Raw genomic sequence first — 16,222 nt, forward strand, 5'->3', positions numbered from 1 at the left:
ATAAAGAACACATTTCTATTTTTCGTCCAAAATATCAAACACTTTTGATAACTAGGCATAGGCCTGAAAGTCTCCTTAATATAGAAAGAAAAAACTAATGGTTTAGGGTAATTTGGCAGCAGGCTTGACAAAACTCCTCACCCTCGCTAGAGTCAAATAAAATCATCATCAGCAAAATGCTGCCTTCGCATCCTTACAATTGAGTGGAAGCGTAAAAAAGCAGAGGTACAAAAAAACAAAGTGAGGAAAAGCAAAATAAAAACACATGTGAGTGAGCACTCATTGAGCCTCCGGAGCGACGCTTTGTATGTGAAAAAAATCTTTGAGGCTGTTTTGAGTGTAAGTGAGTGACGTACCACAAGAAAAAGATGAACAGATAGACTCGCTCTTGTTTTTCGACGCACAAGCTTGGGTTTAATGATGCACAATGTTGTGAGTTTTGATGCTTATTTCTGCTCCTCAAAAAAAAACTCTTGCTCTTGCTCATTTTCTACTCGGTGAGGAGTTTTTGGCAAGCCTGTTTGACAGAATGACATTTAGCCATACCTTTTGTACACGCAAAAAAATGTTGCGGTCGAAACTACCATTCCGATGGTTAATTAAAGAATACGCACCGACGATTTTCAGCAGACAACAAACCCGTTTGATTTTACCATGCGCGCATTAAAAATCAACTGTGGTCCTGGTGGAATGTTGTTATATGAACTGAATCAGTGGTGAATTTGTCCGAATGCATGGTTAGTTTAACTGAAAATTTGTGGTTGTTTTAAAAACATGGCGTAGTCTACAAAATAGTAATTGTTACCATGGATTTCTTTTCTGTGTAAACGAATACCGAATAGTTTTTTTTGTATCTTTACACGCAAAAAAATGTTGCAGTCGAAACTTCCATTCCGAGGGTTAATTTAAGAATACACACCGACGATTTTCAGTAGACAACAAACCCGTTTGATTTTACCATGCGCACAGTAAAAATCAACTGTGGTACTGGTGGAATGTTGTTACATGAACTGAATCAGTGGTGAATTTGTCCGAATGCATGGTTAATTTAACTGAAAATTTGTGGTTGTTTTAAAAGCAGGGCGTAGTCTACAAAATAGTATTTGTTATCATGGATTTTTTTTCTGTGTATTAAGGAGGCTTTCAGCCCTTAGCTGGCTCACCTCCGGATACTTAAAATTGATCTCCTTATCAAGAGAAGTGAGGAGTGAGATGTTCGAAATGAATAGTGAAAAGTGAGAATTAAGAAGTGAGAAATGGAATGTTTGAAGTCAGCACTTCTCACTTCTTACTTTTTACCACTTTTTCACTACTTGGTCATCTTACTTCTCAGTTATCACTTCACTTTTCTCAATTTTCAATTCTCACCACTCACTCCACACTTCTCACTTTTCAACACTCACTTTGCTCTTCTTATTTCTCACCATTGACTGCGAACTTTTCGCTCCTCATTTCTCCCTTCTCACTTTGCGTTTCTTACTTCGAATTTCTCATTCGCATTTCTCACTTTTCACTTCTCACTTCTCAATCCTTTCTTCTCACTTTTCACAAATTGCTTTTGACTTTTCTTTTCTCACATATCACTTCACAATTCTCACTTCAAATTAGTCATTTCTCACTTATTTTTACCACTTATTATGTCACTCACTTATTATTTCTCACTTCTTACTTCTCACTTCTGACTTCTTACTTTTCCCTTCTAATTTTTCGCTTTCACTTCCCACTTTCGAGAGAACTGTGGACTTATCAAATTTCTTACTTCTAGCTTCTCACTTCTCATTTATCATCTCTCACTTCTCAATTTTTACTTCATACTTCTTACTTCTCACTTTTCACAATTAAATTTTTATTAAATTAATGATTTCGTGTGTGTTACTTCTACGTGAAGTTAAACGATTTACAATGATATGGAAATGCTAATATCATCTTCCAAACTTGGACGTACATGTTCATGATAGCATTAGAGGCGAAAGTATACTGAATTGTTCCTTCCGTTAGGATACGGCAGGCATGAAGAATGTTTTTATATGTGCGATTTGAAAGCCTCCGCTCGGCAATATTTGTGATGGCACATATCGCACGACCTTCCTTCTGCCAAGCTCCCGTATGAAGGGAGGAATATCAATTCTATACTTTCGCCTCTAATGCTATAATGAACATGTACGTCCAAGTTTGGAAGATGATATTAGCATTTCCATACCATTGTAAATTTTTATTTTTTACTTTTCTTTTCTCACTTCTCATTTCTTAATTCTCAATTTTCATTTCTCAATTCTAACTTCTCACTTCGAATTTGACCAAAGAATCAATTGAGCGAATAAAAATGTTTGACGGGAAAGGTCAATTGCTAATTTTATGCTTTACTCACTTTTTCCTAATTGTTTTCCAGCTGTCAAACAGTTAGAAAAATTTTAATGGAAAATTTTCGTATTCTTTTAAATGCACGGCAGGGAAACTGGGATAATGATCCTGCGGAAGTTCCGGAAACGTTCCGGAAATTTTAGGGTAAGATTATTTGCATCAGTATCTTCGGGAATAAATTTTACAAAAATAGTGCGCATCGAATGACCAAAAGTTGTAGTTCCAATTTTTGCCACAGGTGGCGCTGCAAAATGAAACTTCTTTGATAAACGATTTTTAAATATGGTATCTTTGGCAAAGTTGTATTGTAATAATTTTATTTTATTTTTTTGCTGAAGACTCCGAGTGTCCAGCTATCATCGTTTTTGAAAAACGGGCGTTTTTGATGGATAGACCCTAAAAAACAGTCAATTTGAAGATATTTTCGAAACTAACAGTTTCAGGTCAATACAATGTTCTACAAAAATATATACATAATTTAAATAGACCACTTTCTGGAAGATACCAGGCATGGTTTTTGCAAACATGACTTTTTATCGGTGATTTAAGGTCGAAAATAGTAATATTTGAAGACTTCATATGCGACTGAATGGGGCAAGGAAATCATTCAGCACTTCCACAGTTGTTACATGCGACACATGCGAGTGTTCTAAGCCAAGTTACAATTTTACCTTTGTATATCATAACACGATGATTATTTTATGCCCGCAGGGAAGTTGAGAAAATTTCCAAGCATCTCACTGAACGGCTAAGGAAGTCTCATGAAGGGTAACGGGTTGCTGATGCAATATTCATAAATAAAGTGGATCTAAACATATCAAGTACACCCAACAATCGGTTGTTAGATTTTCTAACAATTCTGTATAAGAATCTAGGTACCAAAATCTGTATAAGAACTGGGCATATGCGAAATGGTTAAATTCAGAGACGTTTATAGATAAAGACCCGCGAAGAGAGAAGACGAAAGTTCCAATCGAACGGTAGGGTAAAACGACCTATTATGCACCGTGTCAAAACAAAATTGATTACAAAAAATCTTCAAAAATTACCTGTTGGTCGATTTCCACATTGTAGTAGTGGAATAGGATGCTCGTTAACTATAGTTTCGTAAATATTACGTCAATTGTGCTGAACTTATGTTGTTTTGTTTTTATCACAATAAAAACAAACTACCGCAATAATAGGACGCAGTTTCCTATCGTTGCGATATTTTTGGAAGGTCAGTCCTATTGTTGCGGTAATTACATGTAATTCTTATGGAGAGCGATACCGCAACAATAGGACCTTACCACTACCGCAATAATAGGCTCAAAGGATTAAAATTTTTAACGAAATACGTTGATTTTTCATCATTTTGAACGGAATTTTGTCAAACAAAATCTGTTCTAGTCGTTAATCCGAAAAGTTTTAGCGTACCTACAATTGTTTTCAATGGTAGTATTTTCAGAATGGACTACTTGAACACTACCGCAACATTAGGGCATACCACAACGATAGGACGTTTTACCCTACCAAACGAGCAAAGTAAACAAACATTACCAATGTATGCTAAATGCGAGATAAGTATTGTAATCAACATTATAGAAATTATCAAAAAGTATCAAAAGTTAAGTAAATCAAGAGTTCTCATAGCAAGTTTAAAATATCATATTTAATTATATTTGTTGTTGAATATTTGGCAATGGTGCTAAAAACCGCAGGATATGGAGGTGAGGTAAATGAAATACCTGCTCATACTGAGAGTCACTTCAATCGCACAGGATTGTTTTTGTCTGCGGGCCGTGAAGCCAAAATAGCTTTTATTCTCTCCGCGTGTCTCTATATAATAACAACGTCTCTGGTTAGATTCTTATACGAAAAATGTAAAAATGGTAATGTAAGAAAAGCTTGCAAAATTGTTAGATTCTTATACAATAGTTGTATAAGAATCTAGCAATTTTGTATGCCCATTTCTTATACAGGTTTTGGTAGATTCTTATACAGAATTGTTAGAAAATCTAACAACCGCCGGTTAGGTGTACATTTATAGGTTTGCAGCATCTTATCAATTGAGGATAACCTCTGGGATAACCATACCGAATCTTGCAACGTTTTCACAGCAAGCTTGCTATTTTAAGTGGGCCGGGAACGCATTCAGAATGTATCCATGGAGGACAATAATTGAACATGATTCTGGAAAATATTTCTACAGTTATAAGGAGTAGCCGAGCAGATCAGGTTTGAAACGGTCGGGGTTCAGCCAAAACGCACTAAGCGCCAACAAAAAAAATCTGATTTTCCTGCTCAAACTTTCGTTTAGCAGATTTAATTGATCGTAAATCGTATCGGATATCCCTCAACCCCATAACTGAGGATATCCCACTGCAAATGTACGTTTAAATTTATATGAAATTATTTCCGTTGTCCTTTTACGAACATAATATCACAAGTCAGTCGAAAAGCCGCTTGGTGCGGTTTGGCTGAACCCCGACCAAACGATCGGTGGACTCTCCGATGCTATGTGCCACACGACTTGTAGTAAACCGTGGCGTAGTGAAGCAGACGAAAATAAGAGGTTGATCAAGTCACTTGGTTAGAACACGTACTGAACGTAAAAACACATCCGTTCAATTGATTCAATTGAATTCTTGAACGTTTATTCAACTGATTCTATTGCATAATTTATAAGATATGATCATTATTATTATTATAAGGTTAAAAGCTATAAGCACTTTGTACTGTATATTAGCTTACACTAGCAAATTAAAAAAAAAGGGGGGGGGGTTGTGTAGCGATCATTTTAATGTTCATTCCATTTTATTATCAAGCGCATAATGGTCACGCATTTTCAAATGTGAGTAAGATCTACTCGACTTATTATAAAGACAGAGTCACTCAAAAGTGAGCTCACTTCAAATGAGCGTGAAGGTCTCTGAAAAACTTGAAAGTTTGACAGGCGTTACGAAGTTTGCTAATTATGATAATAAGGATAATAACGATTTAATCGGACGAGCGCCTGATAGATAGGCATATGTATTGGATTAATCAAATCTTTTTTAAATGGTTTCTCCAAACAGCTTATCTGCTATTTTTTACATGTTAGTGAAAATTGTAGTCTGCAAACGAAAACAAAACTCGCGCTGTATACTACTCTGATTCTTCCGGTGGCTTTATACGGCCATGAGACATGGACGTTAAAGGAGGCTGATCGGAGAGCTCTCGGAGTGTTTGAGCGTAAGGTGCTGCGGACAATACTCGGCGGCAAACAGGAGAACGGTATCTGGCGGCGTCGCATGAATCACGAATTGTACCAGGTGTATAAAGGGCTGGATATTATTGAGCTTATACAACACGGCAGACTACGGTGGGCTGGTCACGTTGTTCGTATGCCGGAAGAACGTCAAGCGAAGATAATATTTAGTAGAGAACCCGGAAGAGGCCGCAGGCTTCGTGGAAGGCCGCGTACACGATGGCTTTTTTGCAGTTGAAGAGGACCTGAGGGCGCTCAATGTTCAGGGCGACTGGAAGCGATTGGCCCAGGATCGAGTCCAGTGGAGAAGGATACTCCATTCGGCGTAGGTTCATCGAAGAGCTGTAGCCCATCAAGTATCAAGTAAGTAGTGAAAATTGGAAGATCTTTCAATTAAAAATATAAAAAACAAGAAATTGATTAAAAAACACTCGCTATAAAAATTAAGAAAAACAAATTGTTCCGTGATTTATCCACTGATATAAATCATAGGGTTTCATATTTGTTTAATGGTTCCACTCTTTAGGGTTAATTATTATTTTATGATTTCCAGAAAACGTCGAATAGTCTGACCTGGCCAATCTATTTCGAAACTGGTCACCCTAAAATAAATAATGCAGGATCCTTATTATCTTCGGAAAGCAACGATTCTACCAAATATTACGCAAATCTGAGGGATAGCATGTCGATTATACATGGAAATGCCCCATATGACGGAGTTTATATCTGCAGCTGGAAATCCTACCCCAATATGCGGATTGAATAACTCACCATTATTACAATGGCATTGCCATACGATTGGAAAGCCCGAATCCCACTGTATTCCGTTACCTCAAAGTATCCAAATGGGGCTTCCATTTTGCTTTTTACAGGTGAATAGCTTCTTCACAAGATGATCCCAGCATGGTTGGAAGACCTTTGTTCTCGGTTAATTTTTGCATTTCTCGTATACTAAGTACATATACATATACGTAGGACCACTCCAAAACCAAACTTTTGATAGAAGGCTCGGTGATAGAAGTCTGTCTGTATGTGTGTATGTATTTACGTGACACACTTTTTGGAACTTGGCATTCGCCCATTTACTCGCACTGACTCCATTCGGCAGGGAATCTGGTCCCATTGTTTACTATTGAAAATTGGCCAGATCGGATTATAGACTCAATAGTTAAGTTCAAAATACTATTTCTTTACCGCAAAACACGGTAAAAAACACCCACTCCTATTTGTTCATAAATCTAATGCACGAGAAAAGCGCCAACACCGCTAGGTGGATTAATCAGGATTTTTTGAGATATATGCACCAACCAATTCTGCCAAATTTAATTATTTTTTACGGAGAAGAATTTTACGTCGGAATATCTTACATTGAAACATGTCAATTCAAGAACTCGTATGCCTTTCTTCTTCTATTGTGTTTTTTCTCATCTCTAATGTTAAGTCAGCCGTGAGAATGGCTGTTACCCAAACTAACTAGAATCGTAGCTAACTAGAGTTACCAAAACTATAATACCATGTCAAATGTTTAACAAATTGTAAAAACTAAAAAAAAATCGGCATGCCGAATAAACGAATAACTAATCAAACTGTAATTTGAAGAAATAAATAAAAAAAGAGTAGTACGACTGGTTGCACAGAATTCAATGGTCATTGATGAATATACTTATACTTATTTGCACATCGGCCAAGCACATGCCCATCCACGCAACTAACTGGAATTGTTTTTTACAGCGCTACTGGGCGTAAATGATATAACAATTAATCGAGGAAAATGAGACCTATTTGCGCTTATAAGCCACCAAATCACCACCCTCTAATCCAGCTATAGCACCAATTCCGACACCCACCTTCTTTTGCATCAAACTAATCGACTCTCCGTGACAATCTCAAATAAACGGTAGAAAAAAAATACATCCCACCAGCAGCACCGTTATATCATGTGAGCAAAAAAACATCCATTTCAGGACAATAATCCTCAATCATCTGCTTGCGAACACTTTTGCGTTTTCCCAAAGGACAACACGCTCGTTATCCTATCCTATCGGTACACATTCACAGAAAGCTCCTCCACCATGGTCTTGGTGTGAGTGCTATACCAACTCGTTTGTTTTTGATACAAACCAACACACTTCACTGAAGGATAATGTTTGCACTCATGCTTTTTCAACCTAACGGGACCTTGTTTTCCCACTCGGAGCATTTTCCTACCAAACAGTCCAGCAACTTATATCGCATAATTCTTGCGAAGAAGTTCGCTGCCAGTTGGAACCATTCGCACACACCGCACTGTAATGCACAAGCTACCCGGAGGGGCGACATTTTTTAACTGTAAGGAAAACAAGTGCCGAACATCTTATTTTTCCAGCTGGTATCAAATTACCACCTGCTTCATCTTTCTCACTAAACAATCCTACTTTCTCTGAAAACAGTTTCCATTTTCACATAGTTCATAGAACAATGGAAAAGTGGGACTAGTTTATAATTTCAAACGTGGTTCGTCTAGTCTTTGGTGCTTAGAGGTTGGTTCTGATATCTAGGTCACTGCAACTATTCCGGTCCTCACTACTGGGAGCAACAAGTCTTAATGGAATTGTTAGTCAATGACTACTCTTCCGAGTTCAAGATTTCATATTATTCCTCGCTTTTTACGTGATTAGGTTTTATCAATTTTTTAGTCTACCTCGATTTCCAGAGTATTTCAAATACTTCCTGTTTTTCCTTTGACTTAATGGCTTAATGGTTACCAATGTTACTATCTGAGACTACGTAGGACTGTGATTACTTTTGAAGACTTTCGAGCCTCTTGAAAGGAGGCTTCAGAGCTTCATGAAAGGAGGCTTCCGAGCCTTTTGAAGGTAAGCTTCAGATAATTTTGAAAGGCCTTCGAGGTCTCTTTAAAGAAAAATCCTGATCCTCCCAATGGAAGGCTTCCGAGCCTTTTAAAAGGACATTTTGCACATCTTGAAAGGACGCATCTAAAGCTTCTTGAATGAGGCTTTTGAGCTTCTTGACTGGAGCCTTCTTAACCTTTTGAAAATAGGCTTCCGAGCCTCTTGAAAGGAGGCTTCCGAGCCTCTTGAAGGGAGGCTTCCGAGCCTCTTGAAGGGAGGCTTCCGAGCCTCTTGAAGGGAGGCTTTCGAGCCTCTTGAAGGGAGGCTTTCGAGCCTCTTGAAAGGAGGCTTCCGAGCCTCTTGAAAGGAGGCTTCCAAGCCTCTTGGAAGGAGGCTTCCAAGCCTCTTGAAAGGAGGCTTCCAAGCCTCTTGAAAGGAGGCTTCCAAGCCTCTTGAAAGGAGGCTTCCAAGCCTCTTGAAAGGAGGCTTCCAAGCCTCTTGAAAGGAGGCTTCCAAGCCTCTTGAAAGGAGGCTTCCAAGCCTCTTGAAAGGAGGCTTCCAAGCCTCTTGAAAGGAGGCTTCCAAGCCTCTTGAAAGGAGGCTTCCAAGCCTCTTGAAAGGAGGATTCCAAGCCTCTTGAAAGGAGGTTTCTAAGCCTCTTGAAAGAAGGCTTCCAAGCCTCTTGAAAGAAGGCTTCCAAGCCTCTTGAAAGGAGGCTTCCGAGCCTCTTAAAAAGAGGCTTCCGAGCCTCTTGAAAAGAGGCTTCCGAGCCTCTTGAAAATAGGCTTCCGAGCCTCTTGAAAGGAGGCTTCCAAGCCTCTTGAAAGGAGGCTTCCAAGCCTCTTGAAAGGAGGCTTCCGAGCCTCTTGAAAGGAGGCTGAGGCCTCTTGAAGGAGGCTTCCAGGCCTCTTGAAGGAGGCTTCCAGGCCTCTTGAAGGGAGGCCTGAGCCTCTTGAAAGGAGGCTTGAGGCCTCTTGAAAGGAGGCCTGAGGCCTCTTGAAGGAGGCTTCCAGGCCTCTTGAAAGGAGGCTTGAGGCCTCTTGAAAGGAGGCTTCTGAGCCTCTTGAAAGGAGGCCTGAGCCTCTTGGAAAGGAGGCTTCCAGGCCTCTTGAAAGGAGGCTTGAGCCTCTTGAAAGGAGGCTTCCAGGCCTCTTGAAGGAGGCTTCTGAGCCTCTTGAAAGGAGGCTTGGGCCTCTTGAAAGGAGGCTTGAGGCCTCTTGAAAGGAGGCCTGAGCCTCTTGAAAGGAGGCTTCCAGGCCTCTTGAAAGGAGGCTGAGCCTCTTGAAAGGAGGCTTCCAGGCCTCTTGAAGGGAGGCTTCCGGGCCTCTTGAAAGGAGGCTTGAGGCCTCTTGAAAGGAGGCTTCCTGAGCCTCTTGAAAGGAGGCTCTGAGCCTCTTGAAAGGAGGCTTCCAGGCCTCTTGAAGGAGGCTTCCAGGCCTCTTGAAAGGAGGCTTCTGAGCCTCTTGAAAGGAGGCTTCTAAGCCTCTTGAAAGGAGGCTTCCGAGCCTCTTGAAAGGTGGCTTCCGAGCCTCTTGAAAGGAGGCTTCCAAGCCTCTTGAAAGGAGGCTTCCGAGCCTCTTGAAAGGAGGCTTCCGAGCCTCTTGAAAGGAGGCTTCCGAGCCTCTTGAAAGGAGGCTTCCGAGCCTCTTGAAAGGAGGCTTCCGAGCCTCTTGAAAGGAGGCTTCCGAGCCTCTAGCATACTGTTCCCATGGAGATGCTCCGGGTTTTCCAAGGGTTAGTTAAAAATGAATTTTTTCTTCGTTTGACATTTATTATGACGTTTACTGCCCGGAACCTGTTACAAATTGGCCAATAGGGGCCGGTTTTGCACTATCTGGAACCATTGAAATATGGGCGTCAAAATGTATGTTTTCCCAAGACGATGAATATACGATATTTATTAAAGATACATTTTGAGGACTGTAAGACTCTCTGGCCAATTTGTAACAGGTTCCGTGTGTTTTGCGAAAATGACATTTGTCCAGGGCGTATGGTCAATTCCGAACCATTTCCACGAAAATGGCCATATCTCTGCGTAATTTTGATAGATTCTCTATCTACAGCCACAAATCTCAGGTTTTGCAGAGGAACAGTATACTAGAAAAGTGTCCGCTTTTGATGATCCTGGTTTTATCAAAATCGGATTATTCTACGCAAAGTTGAGCTGACTTGAATTCCGACATAATTTTACCTATCTCATCATTTTTGTTTAACCCCTGTAGTCTATTGTCACAAACTACATCGTAGTAAATAACAAAATATTTCGCTTGATAATATCGTATATCGCCTCTACTTTCATACATAAAAAGCTTTTTCGCGGCTGCTGAGTACCCTTAGACCTTCGACAGGACTCCAGCAGCTGAGCAAGTGGGGATTATCTGGCAACATTCTTTGGAATTTCCTCACAGGGCTTTCAAGTTTTAATCGGAATGCTGCTGATTATTGTTGGCGACAAACGCAAACCGTACCGTTCATCACTGGGTTTCATGGGATCATATCATCGCCAGCTAGTGCATCAAAGAACACGTTTGCAGATGGAAGCACCAGTTGTCCGAGCATAACCTCAAGTTGAGGGAAATAATCGTCAAGGTTCTTGGAGTGTCTATTGAGCGGAGCCTTTTCATCCTGCCGCACGTGCGCGAAGTTAGTTGTAGCTTTCCAAACCGCATCGAAGGATTAACATGATGATCCGGTTAAGGATCGGGCAGACTATCATTGACTATCAATAGTTGAGCAAGAACGGCTGAACCTTCTTGGCAAATTCGGATATCTGGACCGGCGACTTGCGAGAACTCTTTTAAAAGATCACACACTTATATTTAAGAATGTCTTGACAATTTCCTATACGGGACCGGATCACGTCCAGCCACCTTCTACTGTAGTTGCAATTTGCGCTAGACTAGGAAAGCCCAAAATCCGTCAATGTTAAATAGTAATTAGATTCTCAAACTAATATTATGTAAGACTCCTTGGAACGCTTGGACCGCTATGACGAGGATGCCTCAAATACAGTGTTTCAATATATTTACTTTAGCCCATTAATAAATTTTCATTCTTTTTAAATAAGTTTCCAACTATTTTCTTGATTTGAAATTCCTTTGAACATCTTTAAAATCGGTTCAAGGCTCTTCCTAGCTCAACTCTATGATCTATACATGCCTCGACACTCAGTCTTCCAAAAAGCGGACGCGTGGTGCGTTGTTCCCAAAGTAAACCAGCTAACAAAGGTTCTATCTATCAATATTTTTCATTACGAATATTGCCAACATTACTAAAATTGGTTTGGAATGTTTTCCTGCCATTATGTTGTATTTTGTTGATTTGTTGTTTTTTCTTTACTATACCGGGTATTTTGATGTTTCGTAATCCAGAGCCGAAGGATCTGCAAAATACATCAATGTGGGACATAATATTTTATAATTCCATTTTGCTTCTGTGGCCTCTGAGGCTAAAGATTTAACTAAAATTCTGAACAATCGGTCATTCATCAGTTTATGAATCTTTATGCATGTTGTTAGGACGAACTTTTCGAATCAATTTTATTTCACCTCGCGTCACCTTCAATAATGAAGCAACGAGCAGCTGTCATCTTTTTATCCCACGCTTGTTAAGATTGTTGCCTCTGAAAATGCAAACATTAAATTATTTGGATTCTGAAAAGTTTCACCTTAAGTAATATGACCAGCAAGCGTGCTGCGAAATGCAGGACCTACTATAGGATTTCACGCGGTCATTGATCGAAAATGTCATGTCTCCCAAATAATTTTAAATATTTTTTTATAGATTACCAATATTCTGATTAGGAAAAATCCAAAATTTGAAGTCTCTACGTACTTTAGTTCCAGAGATACAAGTGCCAAAGTCAAAATTGTGAAAAATTAGACAAATTTACTGAAAAAATGTTCGCTTTCAACTATTTTTAAATTTTATTTCATATTTTTCCATGATGTTAATACATCGTTACAAGGTTGTTATCTAACTTTCAAATGGTGTGCAAAAAAGTAATGTATACACGCGAAATTTTTTTAAAATGCAGATACACAAAATTTCTTTAAAAAACGCGAATTTCAACTTCGATAGTGAAGAACTTTTTTCCTCAATTTTCCCGGGTCTAATCATGATACACATAAAGATAAAGCTTCGACTGCAATATCCCGAAGAATTTTTCACAGTATTTCAATTAGCAGAGATAATTCAATTTTATTTATTTTTTCAATTTGATTTTTCACCGTGTCATATTGATTAAAAATTTACCCTTATTATCCCCATTTTTTTAAGGTGAATGAAAATGCAGTTTTAGGCATGATTAACAAGCAAAAATAGTCTATTTTCAAGGTAAATCAATTTGAAAGGAATATCTGAAATCTTCAACCCTTTCACTATCGACACATTTGCGGGTACTCTTCAAGAAATATCAAAGGTAAGTGTCTTGAGCTGTAGTGAATACCTACCGCTAGTAATTAAATAAGTAGACTACATAAGCGGCAGTTGAGTGCAGAGTTATATTATTATTGAAATAGAAGTGAAAGACAATTGCGCCTAATGGATAACAAATCGTATTCTCAAATTTCGATCCAAAGCTGCACACAAGGATAATATTAAAAATGCTTTCGAATGTATTTGTACTAGTTTTCAAAAAAAGAAGAAATGAAGTGTCGTTTGCAGAGAAACTCATAAATTGGAAAGCAGATTCATTTGTAAATGGAAGGAGGCATCTCGATGTACGCAAAGGTTTGAGTATGTCAACCGAGAATGGTTGCAAACCAAGTTTGATATTGACAGGTTCATCGAAGAAGAAAAAATGTTGCTACATGTTCTACAACGTATTTAAAACGCGGACGACCGGTAAGCCTTTTATGGAATTGATGGAAGTAAGCGTCGTACAATTGACAAGGATGTTTAAATCCGATGTGAATCCGTGGAAAAGCATTATTGCTTACCAGGAGGACGGCGTACAAGATACGTGATGTAAATATAGTCAAAGTTATCGATCAACTTTTGAAAGATAAGCATCACTTTTCAAGCATACATTAAACAGATTCATAGAAGCTTAAGACGCCGAAGAAGCATTTGGGTTTTAATCGAAACTGGTTTAAGTAAATATCAGTATGAATCGATTCATTTGACACTCCTTCGCGATATCCGCCTTACGATGTCATTAAAGATGCAAAGAAACTATGCGCTCCTCCTGAAGATTCAATAGATGTCGTTGATGAAATTGAAGAAAATTTTGTTGAAGACATAGACCTTGATAGAAGAAAGAATGATGTTGAAAATAATGGAAATAAACAAAAGTTTTGAGAAAAATTATTTGTTTTTAAATTAGAAATCTAATATTCGGAACAAATATAAGAATATAACATATATTTTTTCAAAACTATACACGTAAATGTCATAGAACATTGGCCTTTCGCAACCAAATATGGTTTATGTATTTTGTTGTTTTCCTTTTATGAAGCGTTTTGTTACTTTTTTCCACAAAGAAAGACAAAAATATGTATTTAGAAATGACGGTTTGGCAGGTTTTGTTCTATTTGTCAGGGGGTTTCTATAAAATTGTATAATTTGGCTAAACATTCTTTGCATATCAAAGAATATTGTGGAATTTCATAAAATTTGGTCACAAAACCCCCTGACAATAATAGAACAAACTCTCCAAACTCATCATTTATATTATACAAAGTCTTCAAAAGGATGAGGGGAGGGCACGCTTGTAGTTTGTGGACAACAACCTTTCTTCTCCTTAGAAAAAAAATAAAATAATTCTTCCTTATTTGGTTAATGTGACAATTAATCGAATTATCATTAAAAAATATAGTATTTGATGGATGCTCCTAAAAGAGAGGAAGGTACTAGAAATGATATTTTCTAGCTATTTTGATCAAATCCAGCTAAAACTATGTTAAAATTTGCTTTAAAAGCCACATTTTTTTTGACCGCTCGCTTGTATGGGGATCCCCATAGTGGGACGCCTATCAGTATTACGTCACTGGCTTAGAAATGTACACGAGAAAGAGCATTCCGTGATTTTGGCTCAAAAATACATAAAAATATTTGTGACCAGTGAATTTGTATAACTTTGAAAAAGGAATTGAAAAATGCAGCAGGACGTCTGGTCATATTAACCTTAAGAGATTGAGGAACAACCGATAAGATTGTTGATCATTTGTAATCGCTGGATTTTGGCCAAAATTGGATAATTTTTTTTGTGAATTAGCAGACCTTCTCAATTTTAGGGTAATAGCAAATTTAGTTTATAATTGAAAAGTCAATCTGAAGGGGCCGCACACATATTACGAAATACCCTTGTCAGATTACACGTGAAGAAAAAAATGAATGCAAAAACTTGGCACTATTCACTCTTTATCATGATATTCATTATAATGATATTTAAACCCCGAACCCCATCTCCCCGCACCAGGACCATCATCATCATCACCCTCTCCATAATGCGTGCTTTTCTACATACTAATAATTTTATGTTTATTTAATTTCACTACTGATATTTCTACATTGCATGGAAGTTGTCATTTTCAATACACCTAAAACCTATCATCAAGTCTCATGATTTCAATATTAAAATGTTTATATAAAATAATATGAAAATACAATTCAAATCATTGGATCTATTCCAGGCATTACCTACTGCTCGTTTTGCCAAAATTGTATGTCTTAACCAATTCTGGAAAAGGTCGTGATCGTCATAAGACAAAGAACGAAGCACCTTTTTCTATTCCAGGCGACCAAATGAAAGATTCGTGGGTTCTTTGATCAATTTTGCTTGAAAGGCAGTCATGAAAGGATGTTGTGCTTTATTTTAACATTAAAATGTCTAAATTATTGACTAGAAAATGAAAGATCTAAATGAATATCTAGAAAAACTCCAAAATGTCATTATGAAATTTATTGCACTGTGATACCAGCTAGTTGTGTTTCCGAGTGATTATCATAAAAAGCGAAAATTCGATAAAATTTTAAGTATTGTTTTATCAAAGCATGTTTTCTACCCTTCCCATACACTTATTGAATGTCTAACATATCATATTCAAACCCACTTGAAGGCTATATACCTAAAACCTTGTTTTTATACAGAAGATTCTCGCAATAAGAAACATGGGATTATCTGTCCACCTCACCATGTAGAAGCTGACGCGTCTGCCCATCAATCTTAGTTTAACTGATTTAAGCTACACCTATCAATTTAAAGATAATTACTGACAGCTTTCTAGGAAAGTTTGAAACTTCTGCCTCATTGTTCTTGAGTTTATTATGTACCTATATCGCAAATGTTCCGTTGTTGTGACACACCAAACCACAGTGTCCAGCGCACGTGTGTAAGTGGCCATTTTCCTGTGTATGTAAGCCAACAAAACGCCTATATTTATTAGCAGTTGAAGATTTAACACTATTGAAACTGCGCTGGCGATCGATATTTTATGTATGAAAATTTTGACATTTCTAGGGCACATTTTTTTTTGCTTTTCATCACAACTTTTTGCTAAAAATCATATACGTTTCTTGGATTTATACGAAAATTATCCCACTCGCACCTCAATTAGACACGTTACATACTTCGTTTGGGCTATTTAATTGGCCATTCTTTACTGGGAAAAGGGGCGATGTCTTCCTCGATATGCTCGTTGACCAGCACCACCCACTAGAAATTTCCTTCCGTCTTATCACGAAATACCACAAATTCAACACTTCTTAGAAATAGATTTGGAATGAATTATTCACCTTTTTCTGTTAGTAATAATCAAACCTTCAAGACACAGGCATTCTCAAGCAATACGTAACTTCT

The sequence above is a fragment of the Armigeres subalbatus genome, chromosome 1, assembly GCF_024139115.2.
Source record: "Armigeres subalbatus isolate Guangzhou_Male chromosome 1, GZ_Asu_2, whole genome shotgun sequence".
Taxonomy (NCBI): Eukaryota; Metazoa; Arthropoda; class Insecta; order Diptera; family Culicidae; genus Armigeres; species Armigeres subalbatus.